The sequence below is a fragment of the Mus musculus genome, chromosome X, assembly GCF_000001635.26.
Source record: "Mus musculus strain C57BL/6J chromosome X, GRCm38.p6 C57BL/6J".
NCBI classification, from domain to species: Eukaryota; Metazoa; Chordata; class Mammalia; order Rodentia; family Muridae; genus Mus; species Mus musculus.
This window is the reverse complement of record NC_000086.7, coordinates 121,011,614-121,027,037: the sequence shown is the minus strand read 5'-3', so window position 1 is coordinate 121,027,037 and position 15,424 is coordinate 121,011,614. Positions and strand designations below refer to the sequence as shown.

The 15,424-nt window shown below is 38.6% G+C and overlaps 1 non-coding gene across 1 annotated transcript; it reads right to left on the bottom strand.

Moving 5' to 3' along the window:
• Window positions 1-15,075: 15,075 nt before the first annotated feature.
• On the bottom strand, window positions 15,076-15,203 carry Gm22590. The gene has a single exon (XR_003953203.1). It is a non-coding gene; the product is annotated as a small nucleolar RNA SNORA17 (small nucleolar RNA).
• Between the last annotated feature and the right edge of the window lie 221 nt (window positions 15,204-15,424).

Sequence of the window (15,424 nt, the reverse complement as noted above, 5' to 3'; positions counted from 1 at the left end):
AAGATTTACTACTAACATACTTTTGAGAGATTGTTCTGAATTGTTAATTGAGGTTGGAAGACCAACCCTGAATATGAAAAGGAACATTTTATAGAGGCTTGGAACTATAAGAGTGAAGAGAGCAGAGGACCTAGGCAGATTTATAAAGGTTCTCTGATTGTCACTTCTGTCTCTATGAGTCCTCATTATTTAATTCTGTGGGCCATGTTTTTGTGGTGACCTGGACATCTTCCTTTATCTTGGCATTCTCCAAGATCTACTTAAATATGGTCATGTAGCTTGTTGTTCTTATGAGGTTAATTATAGTGGGAACAAGCAATATCGCTGACACTTTGCCTGCATTCAGGATCCTTTTCCTCCTATTGGATTACTTCATCCAACATGGAAAGGAGGGTATTTCCTGAATCTTATTGTATCTTGCTATGTCAACTTAGGTTAATATCCTTGAGATGACTGTTTTATTCACAAGGGAAATGGAATAGAATGGAATCCATAGGAAAGGGAAAGTGGGGAAAGGACTGGTAGGAGAGGAGGGAGAGGTAAGAAACTGCAATTAAGATAAACTATATGAGAAGAGAATAAGTCAATTAATTAATTAAAGATAGTGAAGATGTTCCAACTGGTAAGAAGGACATATACTCAACTATGTTTATAGCAGCCTTATTTATAATCGCCAGAAGCTGGAAAGAACCCAGATGTCCCTCAAAAGAGGAATGGATACAGAAAATGTGGTACATTTACACAATGGAGTACTACACAGATATTAAAAAGAATGAATGTATGAAATTCCTAGGCAAATGGAAGGACCTGGAGGGAATCATTCTGACTGAGGTAACCCAATCACAAAAGAACTCAGATGATACTTACTCACTGAAAAATGGACATTAGCCCAGAAACTTAGAATGCTCAAGATACAAGATACAATTTGCAAAACACATGAAACTCAAGAAGAACGAAGACCAAAGTGTAGACACTTTGCCCCTTCTTAGAATTGGGAACAAGAGGGTGATGCCAGAGCATCTGCAGGAGACATCTTGGTTCCCAGATCCCGACAAAATGAGTCTGCACAGGTGAGAGTGTGGACTACAGAAGCTTATAGCTTCTGGGACAGGCCCTGTTTTAGATATTCATCTTCTGCCAGGAGGCAAGTCCGAACTCCAGATATCTCTGCACCTTCCTTGCAAGAGGAGAGCTTGCCTGCAAAGATTGCTCTAACCACTGAAACTCGGGAATGAGCTAGTCTCCCAGGTCTGCTGTTAGAGAATAACAGAATCACAAGAGGAACAAGCTCTAACCAGAGACAACTATAACAACTGACTCCAGAGATTTCCAGATAGCTAAAGGCAGACATAAGAATCTTACTAACAGAACAAGACCACTCACCATCATCAGAACACAGCACTCCCACCTCAGCCAGTCCTGGGCACCCCAGCACACCTGAAAATCTACACCCGGATTGAAAGGCATATCTCATAATGATGGTAGAGGACATCAAGAAGGACGTTAACGACTAAAAAAAAAAAAAAAAAAAAAAAGAAAAGAAAAGAAATACAGGAGAACACTGGTAAAGAGTTACAAGTCCTTAAAGAAAAACAGGAAAACACAACCAAACAGGTAAAAGTCCTTAAATAAAAATGAGAAAACACATCCAAACAGGTGATGGAAGTGAACAAAACCATACTAGAACTAAAAAGGGAAATAGACACAATAAAGAAAACTCAAAGTGAGGCAACGCTGGAGATAGAAACCCTAGGAAAGAAATCTGGAACCATAGACGCAAGCATCAGCAACAGAATACAAGAGATGGAAGAGAGAATCTCAGATGCAGACGATTCCATAGAGAACATTGGCACAACAATCAAAGAAAATGCAAAATGCAAAAAATTCCTAACTAAAAGCATCCAGGAAATCCAAGACACAATGAGAAGAACAAACCTACGGATAAGAGGAGTAGATAAGAATGAAGATTTTCAACTTAAAGTGCCAGCAACAAAATTATAGAAGAAAACTTCCCAAATCTAAAGAAAGAGATGCCCATGAACGTACAAGAAGCCTACAGAACTCCAAATAGACTGGACCAGAAAAGAAATTCCTCCCACACATAATAATCAGAACAACAAATGCACTAAATAAAGATAGAATATTAAAAGTAGAAAGGGAAAAAGGTCAAGTAACATATAAAGGCAGGCCTACCAAAATTACACCAGATTTTTCAGCAGAGACTATGAAACGCAGATGATCCTGGACAGAAGTTATACAGAAACTAAGAGAACACAAGTGCCAGCCCAGGCTACTATACCCAACCGAACTTTCAATTACCTTAGATGGAGAAACCAAAGTATTTCAGGACAAAATCAAATTCGCACATTATCTTTCCATGAATCCAGCCCTTCAATGGATAATAACAGAAAAAAAAAATACAATGACAGAAACCACGTCCTAGAAAAAGCAAGAAAGTAATCCTTCAACAAACCTAAAAGAAGACAGCCACAAGAACAGAATACCAACTCTAACAACAAAAATAAAAGGAAGCAACAATTACTTTCCCTTAATATCTCTTAATATCTATGGACTCAATTCCCCAATAAAACGACATAGACTAACAGACTGGCTCCACAAACAGGATCCAACATTTTGCTGCTTAGAGGAAACCAATCTCAGGGAAAAAGACAGACACTACCTCGGAATGAAAGGCTAGAAAACAATTTTCCACGCAAGTGGTCTGAGAAAACAAGTGGAGTAGCCATTCTAATATCTAATAAAATCGACTTCCAACCCAAAGTCCTCCAAAAACACAAGGAGGGGCACTTCATTCTCATCAAAGGTAAAATCTTTCAAGAGGAACTCTCAATTCTGAATATCTATACTCCAAATAAATGGGCAGCCACATTCATTAAGTAAACTTTAGTAAAGCTCAAATTACACATTGCACCTCACACAATAATAGTAGGAGACCTCAACAAACCACTTTCATAAATGGACAGATCATGGAAACAGAAACTAAACAGGGACACAGTGAAACTAACAGAAGTTATGAAACAAATGGATCTAACAGATATCTACAAAACATTTTATCCTAAAACAAAATGATATACCTTCTTCTCAGCACCTCATGGCACATTCTCCAAAATTGACCATATAATTGGTCACAAAACAGGCCTCAACAGATACAAAAATATTAAAATTGTCCCTTGCATCCTATCAGATCACCATGGACAAAGGTTGATCTTCAATGACAACATAAATAGTAGGAAGCCAACATTCACATGGAAACTGAATAACAGTCTTCTCAATGATACCTTGGTCAAGGAAGGAACAAAGAAAGAAGTTAAGGACTTTTTAGAGTTTAATGAAAATGAAGCCACAACATACCCAAACTTGTGGGACACAATGAAAGCATTTCTAGGAGCAAAATGCATAGCTCTGAGAAACTAGAGAGAGCATACACTAGCAGCTTGACAACACACCTAAAAGCTCTAGAACAAAAGGAAGCAATTTCACCCAAGAGGAGTAGAAGGCAGGAAATAATCAAACTCAGGGGTGAAATCACCCAAGTGGAAACAAGAAGAACTATTAAAGAATCAACCAAACAAGGAGCTGGTTCTTTGAGAAACTCAACAAGATAGATAAACCCTTAGCCAGACTCATTTGAGGGCACAGGAACAGCATCCTAATTAACAAAATCAGAAATGAAAAGACAGACATAACAACAGGTCCTGAAGTAATCCAAAACACCATCTGATTGTTCTACAAAAGGCTATACTCAACAAAACTGGAGAACCTGGAGGAAATGGTAAACAGTCCTATATCCCCTAAAGAAAAGAAGTAGTCATTAATAGTCTCCCAACCAAAAAGAGCCCAGGACCAGATGGGTTTAATGCAGAATTCTATCAGACTTTCAAAGAACATTTAATCCAAGTCCTTCACTAACTATTCCACAAAAAAGAAGCAGAAGGTACTCTACCCAACTCATTCTATGAATCCACAATTACTCTGATACCTAAACCACAGAAATATCCAACAAAGATAGAGAACTTCAGACCCAATTTCCCTTGTTAATATTGATACAAAATTACTCAATAAAATTGACACTAACAGAATCCAAGTACACATCAAAACAATCATCATCCTGACCAAGTAGGTTTCATTCCAGGGATGCAGGGATGGCTTAATATACAGAAATCGGTCAACATAATCCAATATATAAACAACCTCAAAGACAAAACCCACATGATCATCTCGTTAGATGCTGAGAAAGAATTTGAAAAAATCCAACACCCATTCATGATAAAAGTCTTGGAAATATCAGGAATTCAAGGCCCATACCTAAACAAGATAAAAGCAATCTACAGAAAACCAGTAGCCAAAAGCAAAATAAATGGAGAGAAGCTGGATGCAATCCCACTAAAATCAGGGACTAGACAAGGCTGCCCACTTTCTCCATACCTATTCAACGTTGTACTTTTAGACCTAGCCAGAGCAATTCGACAAAAAAAGGAGATCAAGAGGATGCAAATTGGAAAGGAAGAAGTCAAAATATCACTTTTTGCAGATGATATGATAGTATATATAAGTGACCCTAAAAATTCCAACAAAGAACTCCTAAACCTGATAAACAGCTTCAGTGAAGTAGCTGGATATAAAATTAACCAAAATAAGTCAATGGCCTTTGTCTACACAAAGGATAAACAGGCTGAGAAAGAAATTAGGGAAACAACACCCTTCTCAATAGTCACAAATAATATAAAATATTTTGGCGTGACTCTAACTAAGGAAGTGAAAGATCTGTATGAAAAGAACTTCAAGTCTCTGAAGAAAGAAATTGAAGAAGATCTCAGAGATTGAAAGATCTCCCATGCTCATGGATTGGCAGGATCAATATAGTAAAAATGGCTATTTTGCCAAAAGCAATCTACAGATTCAATGCAATCCCCATCAAAATTCCAACTCAATTTTTCAACAAATTAGAAATGGCAATCTGCAAATTCATCTGGAATAACAAAAAGCCTAGGATAACAAAAATTATTCTCAAGGATTAAAAAAAAAAATGTCTGTTGGAATCACCATGCCTGACCTAGAGCTGTACTACACAGCAATTGTGATAAAAACTGCATGGTACTGGTATATCAACAGACAAGTAGACAAATGGAATAGAATTGAAGACCCAGAAATAAACCCACACACCTATGGTCACTTGATCTTTGACAAGGGAGCAAAAACCATCCAATGGGAAAAAGACAGCATTTTCAAAAAATGGTGCAGGCACAACTGGTGGTTATCATGTAGAAGAATGTGAATTGATCCATTCCTATCTCCCTGTACTAAGGTCAAATCAAACTGGATTAAGAAACTCCACATAAAACCAGAGACACTGAAACTTATAGAGGAGAAAGTGGGGAAAAGCCTCAAAGATATGGGCACATGGGGAAAATTCATGAATAGAATAGAAAAGGCTTGTGCTGTAAGATTGAGAATTGACAAATGGGACATCATAAAATTGCAAAGCTTCTGTAAGGCAAAAAACACTGTCAATAAGACAAAAAGGCTGCCAACAGATTGGGATAGGATCTTTACCTGTCCTAAATCAGATAGGGGACTAATATCCAATATATATAAGGAACTCAAGAAGGTGAACTCCAGAAAATCAAATAACCCCATTAAAAAATGGGGCTCAGAGCTAAACAAAGAATTCTCACCTGAGAAATACAGAATGCCTGACAAGCACTGGAAAAAATGTTCAGCATCCTTAATCATCAGGGAAATGCAAATCAAAACAACCCTGAGATTCCACCTCATACCAGTCAGAATGGCTAAGATAAAAAACTCAGGTGACAGCAGATGTTGGCAAGGATGTGGAGAAAGAGGAAAATTCCTCCATTGTTGGTGGGATTGCAAGCTTATACTCTGGAAATCAGTCTGGTGGTTCCTCAAAAAATTGGATATAGTACTACCAGAGGATCCTGCAATACCTTTCCTGGGCATCTATCCAGAAGATGTTCCAACCAGTAAGAAGGACACATGCTCCACTATGCTCATAGCAGCCTTTCTTATAATAGCCAAAAGCTGGAAAGAACCTAGATGCCCCTCAACAGAGGAATGGATACAGAAAGTGTGATACATTTACACAATGGAGTACTACTCAGCTATTAAAAAGAATGAATTTATGAAATTCCTATGCAAAATGATGGACTTGGAGGGCATCATCCTGAGTGAGGTAACCCAATCTCAAAAGAACTCACATGGTATGTACTCACTGGTAAGTGGGTATTAGCCAAGAAACTTAGAATACCCAAGATATAAGATAAAATTTGCGAAACACAGAAGAACAAAGACCAAAGTGTGGATACTTTGCCCCTTAGAATTATGAACAAAACACCCAGGGAAGAGTTACTGAGACAAAGTTTTGAGCTGATATGAAAGGATGGAACATCTAGAGACTGCCATATCAGGGGATCCATCTCATAATCAGCCTCCAAATGCTGAAACCATTGCATAAACTAGCAAGATTTTGCTGAAAGGACCCAAGGAGCTGGTGGGATCTGCAACCCTAATGGTGGAACTACAATATGAACTAACCATTACCTCCCAGAGCTAGTGTCTCTAGCTGCATATGTTTCAGAGGGTGGCCTAGTTGGCCATTAATGGAAAGAGAGGCCCCTTGCTTGTGTAAACTTTATATGGGGAACGCCAGGGCCAAGAATTAGGAGTGGGTGGGTGGGGGAGTGGGTGGGTGGGGGAGTGGGTGGGGGAAGTTGTGGAGGACTTTTGGGATAGCATTGGAAATGTTCATGAATACCTAATTAAAAAAAGAAATTAAAAAAAATTGGGAACAAAACATTCATGGAAGAGTTACAGAGACAATGTTTGGAGCTGAGAAGAAAGGATGGACCATCTAGAGACTGCCATACCCGGGGATCCTACCCACAATCAAACTCCATATGCTGATACCATTGCATACACCAGCAATATTTTACTAAAAGGACCCTAATATAGCTGTCTCTTGTGAGGCTATGCTGGGGCCTGGCAAACACAGAACTGGATGCTCACAGTCAGCTATTGGATGGAACACAGAGCCCCCAGTGGAGGAGCTAGAGAAAGTACCCAAGGAGCTAAAGGGGTCTGCAACCCTATAGGTGGAACAACAATATGAACTAACCAGTACCCCCTGGAGCTCGTGTCTCTAGCTGCATATGTAGCAGAAAATGGCCTAGTTGGCCATCAGTGGAAAGAGAGGCCCCTTGGTCTTGCAAACTTTATATGCCTCAATAGAGGGGAATGCCAGGGCCAAGAAGTGGGAGTGGATGGGTAGGGGAGTGGGGGGAGGGTCTTGGGGACTTTTGGGATAGCATTTCAAATGTAAATGAAGAAAATACCTAATTTAAAATAAAAGATAGTGAAGAAACCTACCTGAGAATAAGCATCAAAAATCAGGCATGATTGGTCCTTCCAATTCTCTTTTACCTGATTGTGGAGGTGATGTTATTAGCTGCTTAAGTTCCTTCCGTGACTTTACCAAATTTACTCTAAGATAAAATAAACTCTTCCTCCTCTTAGTTATTTTTTGTCATGATATTCATCACAGAAATAGAGATCAAATTAGAAGCTGATCCAGTTGCCCACTATTTTAGCATCATCACTAAATGTATTTTTAATTTCCCTACAAGTTTCTATTATTTCAATGACCTCCTATCCTATTTTATATTGTGGCCTTACTATGGAAATTCTGGAGTACATATTATTTTTGGCATAAGGTCAGCTTTATTTGAGTTGATAATCCTAAAATCAATTAATTTGATGTGCTCACAAATAAGTTAATGCCACTATAAAATCTGATGTTATAAAAACTTGTAGAGAGTAAACAATTCAAATTTTATTACTCGGTGTCTCATTATTGTTAGTTTCATTATTGGTATTTTCATTATTGACTTTTTTAGTTTGTCTAACTCTACTCAATATTATTTCTCTCCAAACCATGTACAATTTCAAAACAATTGTAATCAAAGTCATAGCCAGTTTTTAAAAAGTGATTAAAAACACTAGCTTAAAAATAACCAAGAAAATCTTGGGCGGGGGAGATTTGTGTCTTTTTAAAAATATAGTAATAGAAATGGTACAATATTTTTTTATCAGAATAAGGCAGTAAAAAAGAATAAGGAATAAAGAGATGAAAAACTGACCCAAAGAAAGCTCATCTGATATGCTTCAAAGATGACATGTAAGAATACTGGAAAATAAACTTACTTTGAACAAATGGTGAAGTCCAATAGGGGAAAATGGAAAAATATTATGGAAAAAAATCTTGACATTTTCACAGGCCACAGAATTTGAAGGGTGTAAAGCTTCAAAATCCATCTAGAATTAGGGATGGAAAAACTTAGTTTTGTTCTTCATCTTAACAATATGGACACAATCAGCTCCAGTTAAAATAAAACTTTTTAGTTTCCAAGTTCATACAACAGCTATAGCATGCCATAAGGATCATTTCTTTGACTGACTGCTTCTGTTTTTTTTTTTTTTTTTTTTTTTATTCATACACATGAGCTAGCTTTTTCTATCATTATTTGTTTCTAGGGAGACCCAATTGCTATGTTGTCCTCTGTTTAATCATTTCACTGGTTTTCCCAGCAACAAGCCACTTTTTAAATCTCTGTGTAGTTTAATTCGTCCTTATATATAACAACTCCTGTAGTAGTGGTGAATGGTTTCCTTAGATGATCTACAAAATCAGTGAAAACATATATTTTACAAAAGGCAATTTCTTCTTTTATATTATTAAATGACATCATATAAAATGTCTAAAATTGCTTTGCAATAAAACAAATATTTAAATATTGCAGATTTTTTCTTAGTAATCAGTTTCTCTGTGTGTATGTGTTCATGGGTATACATGTAAGTTTTTTCACATCTATGTATGTATGTATGTATGTATGTATGTATGTATGTATGTTTGTATGTGTTTGAGTTATATGTATATGGAGATCAGAGGGAAATGTTGGGATATATCAAATACTTTATCAATTGAATCGTCTACCCTGCCTAGTAACAATTAATAGGAGTTCTAAAACTTTGAATGTGAAATATAAAACTATAATTCTTCTGAAAATTAACATAGAAAATATTTGTATACATTTTAGTAGGCTTGATGTTGCTGTTTTGTGAAAGGGTCTCATTATATAGCTGTGACAAGCACAGAACTCCCAAGTTGATGCTGAACTAATAGGATTCTGCCTGCCTTTGCCTCTCAAAAACTGAGAACAAAGGTAGGAACCTAATGTCTAGTCTTTTTTTTCTTTTTTCTTTTTTTTTGATACACAAAAAGTATTTTTAAATGGACTTATAAAATAGTGAAAAAAGGTTGGTATTAAATTCATAACTTATTTTAATCAAAATAAATCATGAAGAGATAGAATGTCAGACAAAAACTGTTATTTACATGTTTTTCACTAATTTGTTTCTTCCTACAACACATATAAATAATTTAAAAACTACATAAGTCCCACAACCTATTATGAAAATCTAATATAGACTCATTGAAACAATTTGCAAAGAGGATATGTCCATTTGTAAAACTGGAAAAAAATATTTCATCAACCTACTCTGTTTGATGGGTCTCTATTAAACATATTCAATATTTTTGAACCAAGAAAGATTTCTACTAATAAGTACATAGCTAACATATATGGGTATATGTTTGTATTCAGAAGAATATGAACAACTTTCCTAAAACAACCTCCCCTGCTATCTAGAAGCTCATGGGGGAGAGTAGCGATGGCTATTAACAGAGAATGGAACCAAAGCATAATAAGCTTGTCTGTAAAAAATGTCAATGGAGTATTACGGATAATTTTGAATCCCAAATGATACTTACTATGTAAAGTAACATGATATAATTTCACATATTCTATAATGTTGAATGAAAAAAATAAAATTAGAACAGCCACATGAGAGATTATACTGTATATGTCAATTGATATAAATTTTAAAATAAATTGAAGTAATTTAAAATGGTAGAAAGTAAAGTGGCAATAGTGTTCATTCTAGGGCACAGAGGGCTTAGGTAGTACAAAATAAATTGGCTTAAACTGTCAGTTCAGCCACTTGCACACTTATGATTTGAAAGTGTTGCAGTCTGCTGGTTTTCCTTTTTATTTCAGACTTATTTTACAAAAACACTGGCAGATATGCACAGAGCAGGCAATTCACAACTACACTTAAAAGGAATTGACTGAAATCCTTGTCTGTAAAGCACAGATGGATTCTTAAGTCCCAAAAATTCAATCCACAGTTTCCTTTCACTATTAATCATACAAAACAAGACTTTAAATGAGAGGGCTTATCTGTGATGTGACAATACTGATGAATTTTTCCTGGGAAATTTTATTTTTAGTCATTACTAGGTTACTGGGTTATTTTGGGTGCATTGACACAACATGAAAGGAATAAATTGCTGGAGTCTTTGCACTTAATCTGCTGTGCTTGAGTAAGGTTTTTACATGGTTGTCATTTGGAAAAGCCATCTCAAAAGGCTAGCTTGCATCATCTTTGTTTGATTCAGTGATGTGTACACCAATTCCTTAGAATAAAAATTACAAAGATTAACCGCCTTGGTTGGGGAAGTACAGTGATTGTGCCAAACATAAAAATGTATAAAGCATTTTTAAAATTTATAGATGTGTTAGTTAACTAAATACCAGATATTAAGTAACTTAGACATAATATTTTTTATTTATTGAAGGGTATATCTTGAAGGTCAAAATGATTTTCGGTTTACTTCTTAATGCTTCTTTCCTTGTCATACTGATGGCCATATTCTTTCTTTGTCCTCATCTTCTGTTTCATTTAGAAAAGATTTACATCGTGATTTTATCTATGTATGGGAAACATTTATATTGAATTTGAGCCCACAGCACCTGATTTTATCTATGTATGAGGACATTTATAGTGAATTAGAGCCCAAAGCAGTATTTTCATAAATTGTTAATTACTTCTACAGGTTCTCTGACATCAAATACATTTTTTTCTCCTGTACTATGGATTAAGACTTCAACCCCAAAATTTTGTTGGTGACATTCTCCTCCAACAAAAGTGTGTGTCTCTGTGTGTGTTCATCATGTATGTGTGTTTGTATTTAATGTAAAAGACCTCAAATATTTTAAAATAAATTTTAATATTGGTAAGTGTTATTTATGCCCAGAGAAGCAAAAAGCAATCTTCCTTACATGAGAAAGGAAGTGATAGCAACTTAAATGAGCATATATAATTAATAGCTAATCAGTTAATTCTATGGATTGAATTTTGTTCCCCTCTGATAATCCCCAAATTTGAATAGTAGAACATTTACAATCATTCTGAGTACATTTAGAGAGTAAAAAATTTCAAAACAAGTAACTAAGATTAATAGAGTTATAAATGTTATCTAATGTGGGGTGCTAGTTGTTAGGAAATAGAGGGGGTAAGAGAGATGACCCGCATTCCACCAGAGCTCTGGGGCTCTGGGTGGGCAAACCTGGGTGAACGCCGCATACTCTCCATGCAGCCCAGGTGGGCATCTGGCTGTGGGAAGCCACGGAACCCCAGTCCACGGGGTTAGAGAGGGAGCAGTCCATTGTCCCTGGGCCTCATGGAGTCCAAGGACAGCAGGTTCTACCTCTTGAGCATTACAGGACATTGCTGGACACCACAAAAGAGTTGAGAATTGGTGGGGGCCCAGGGGGTGTCTTAGTCTGCCCTAGGGCCAAGGGAAAAGGGGCAGGGAGAGAAGGCACTGGTTGGTTCCCACTTGGACAAGAGACTGGCTACCTCAGGTGGCTAGCTTGAGGGGTACTTGGGTTGGCTGGCTGCCACAGCTCCAGCGCAGGAAGGCCTCCCTGTGGGGGAATTAGACTCACAACTTATTAGAGGGAAGCCTGCACTATTGCTCCAGTATGGCAAATCTTGATGAGCAGAGATGGTCCATGATTTTAAGGTATTTATTGTAGAAAGGCAGAGGGAGAGAGAAGGTAGAGGAGAGACTGGCCATTGCCACTTGGAGAAAGAGGGGGAAGGGAGGGGAAAGAGAAGGTGAGAGGTGAGAGACAAAAAAGATCACAAGAGTTTAAGAGAGAGAGGAAGGGCCAAGCAGCCCCTCTTATAATGGGCTTGGCTACCTGGCAGGTGCCAGGTAACTGTGAGGAGGAGCTTCCCTGGCTGTAGCCAAAATACCAGGGGCTTGGAACATTGTCTATATGACTGATAGTCACAGAATTATGGAATTGAGGAGTTTATGTGGTATCAGGCACTTGTGTCTGGGAGCATAGCTTAATGGTTCATTCCCTTATAGTTTTTTCTACTGGGTCTCCTGAGTTAGCCTCTCTCAGGGACCAGAACACAGACTGTCTTTCATGGTCCAACATCTTCTCCCTTTATTTTTTTAAAAAAGATAAGGGTCTCTGGAGTGACTGTGTCATTTGTGGTGAAATTTTTGAGTGGGGTGGAAGTATCAGAAGAAAACATACAGACCAGAGGGGTAACACAATTAAGCCAGAGTAGTAAGGGAGGGGTGTTAAGCAGAGGGGTTGGGAAGGCAAGGGGTTACAGAATCAATTAATTGTTCCATGGGTAGTACAGTTTGAGGGTAATAACATCAGTTTTGAACAGCAATTAATTAACCTGGACAGACATTATGTTTTACTTACTATCATGTAACTCCCCCCTCCCATAATATTGGTGTACTTTGAAGAGAAGCGAAAAAGAAGCAGACAAAAAAAGAAAGTACAAGAACAGAAATGTAAAAGAAAAAAGAAAACAAACAAACAAAAAAAAACATAGTCATGTAAGAACACAGCAAGAAATTTATCTGCAAAGCAAAGAAGGTCATAAAAAGGTTAAATCCTTTAAAATATTCTGAATTAATGTAAATATTTAACGTTGACATTTTAAAATTTTTATTGGTTCTTTGTGAATTTCACATCATCCACTCCAATCCCACACATATCTCCCTTCCATGTAAGTTCTCTCAACTGCAACCTCCTCCACAAGAAAGAAACGAAGAAAAAAATATCTCTTCATGAAAGCTGTGGTGTATTGCAGTGGGTACCACAGTGTAGCCATTTGTCTCTTCTTTCCTTGCAAATGTTCATCGCAGTGATTCCTTGGTATGATAAAAGGCCTCTGGCTTCTGCTGTTGTATCAGTACTGGAACCTCACTGGAACTCATCTCACATCTTATGTTGTTGTCTTGTGTCATGGATATTCTGGAGCTTTGCATCCATAGAACTAGCCTCATTCATGCAATCCAACAGTGCATCAATGGTGTAGAAGTTAGAGTCGGGTACGTTAAAGCTCTGGATCTGGGTCAGTTAATAATCCCTCTGGCTCTCCCACTCTCATGCCCTTGAGGGCAGCTCATCCACAATCCTGGTAACCAGGGCCAGCTCTACCTTACTGCCCAGGGAAGGTGCAAGGCTCACTCTCTATTGTTGCAGCTGGTGAAGAAAAGGGTCAGTTCTCCTACTCTCATGTCCTCAGAATCAGCTCTCCTGCCTGCCATAGATGGTGAAGGATGAGGTGGGGGAAGTATGCCTCTCCCTTTTCCTGACCCACCAGCAGACAAGAGGAAGCACACAGGCTCTTAGGGCTGGCTCTTCAGCAACCTCACTTCTAGGGCCAGCTCTACTGTACTACCCAGGTGACGTGAAAGGGCCATGTTCTCCTGCGTTCTGCAGTAGATGAGGGGCAGGGCCATATTTCCTGCTCTCATGAACCCAGGGCCATCTCTCCTGCCTGCCACAAGTGATGAGGGGGTATGTGAAAGCAGGGTATTTCTCCTTCCACACCAACCCATGGAAGAAATGTGGTAGCACCAGCTCTCCCACGGTCTTATACTTGGAACAGGTTCACCTGCAACTGCTACAGTGTGTGGTACACTCTCGTAAGTATTGCACGTGGCTATGATTGGGCATAGATCTCCAGCTTTCTTGCCTCCAGGGTCAGATCCCTACATTGCCCAGGTGAGGGGTAGGGTCAATTCTGTACAGCCCTGACTTCAATATGTCCCTGGGTGTCAGCTCTTTGCCAGCCTGTAGCTGCTAGGAGAGAAGCCTGGACCCACCCTGTCTCTCCAGGGATGAGTGGGATGGTGAGTGTCTGCAACCTGGGAAGAATCTCATTGGGCCGGGAGTCTTGTAGAAGCAGGAACTCATTTAAATGTGGCAGCAATTTGCTTATATAGGCAGGGCAAGGAGGTGGGGATAGGGTTATGTGGTAAGATGATATATTGGGTGGTATGAGATGACAAGGGATATGGGGTGACTTCACGGGGCCTATGAAAATTTTTGACGTTAGTGGTAGATAGGCAGTGGCGAATTCATCTAGGCCGCGTTGAGTCATTCTCAAGCAGAGGCAAATGACTGTTCTCGAAAATTGAATCAGACTCTGGTTTGTCTCCAGGGCCCAAACCAAGGCCAAGTAGGGCTCAACACCTGAGTATACCACAGACCAGGGATATCCGCCAAACTTGGTGGTAAAAGACCAGATGGGCCCAGATGTGGTCTCCAGTGGCAAAACAGGCCAGGATGGTACCATATTCTCAGGTGGAATCACCTGCTACTCACATCAGGTTGTTTCTCCTTACCCACCAGTTTCCAGTTATGTCTATTTTCATTGTACCTACAATCTTCTGTTTCTCTTTTTCCTCCATTTCTATACCACTTATTTGCCCCTTTTTATGGCATCTGAATTCTCTGACTGCCTGGAGTTATATCAGGAATGGTCTCAAGACTGCTATGTCCTGCTTGTGCATTATAACACTAGGCAGAAGGCATCTTGGGTATGGTCTGCTCCCTGACACCTGTGCTAAACTAGACTGATAGTCTTCCCAGGTTAGCTCCCTGTCTTAAACTCAGAGACACTGTTCTGTTGCTAACCACCATAGTGGTTACTGGTGAGGTTCATCTGTTTTGGGCTCACTCAAATGGTGGTGGGGCACTCTGATTGTAGAATTCTTATAGTCTTAGGCTTGCTTCCTGTCCTGGGAGACCATCAGACCCTGTCTCATACCAGATTGGTGTTCATTTAAGGCTCACTTTTTTTTTAGGGAATGTTAGGCTACAAATTCAGATTTTCATAGGTCAGAACACTGAGCACAGACATAAACTCTTCTCTGTGGCCACCTATTGACACACATGTGACACAGCAGCCATACCTGCAATGCCTCAAGGGGCAGGTAGTTAAATCTTTTAACTTTAGATTCTGAGCTTTCTGAATCCTAAGTACTATTTTTTTTCTGAGTCCATTCCTATTGGCATAAAAATAAAACTCTACAGATTTGGCATTTTATTAAAATAGGTTTCTTACAAGCCTAGAGACAGGGGAGTCAAAGATTAAAGTATCACTCATTTTTGTGGTCTGGCAAAGGTCACTTCTACACTGGTATTATTTTCTCATC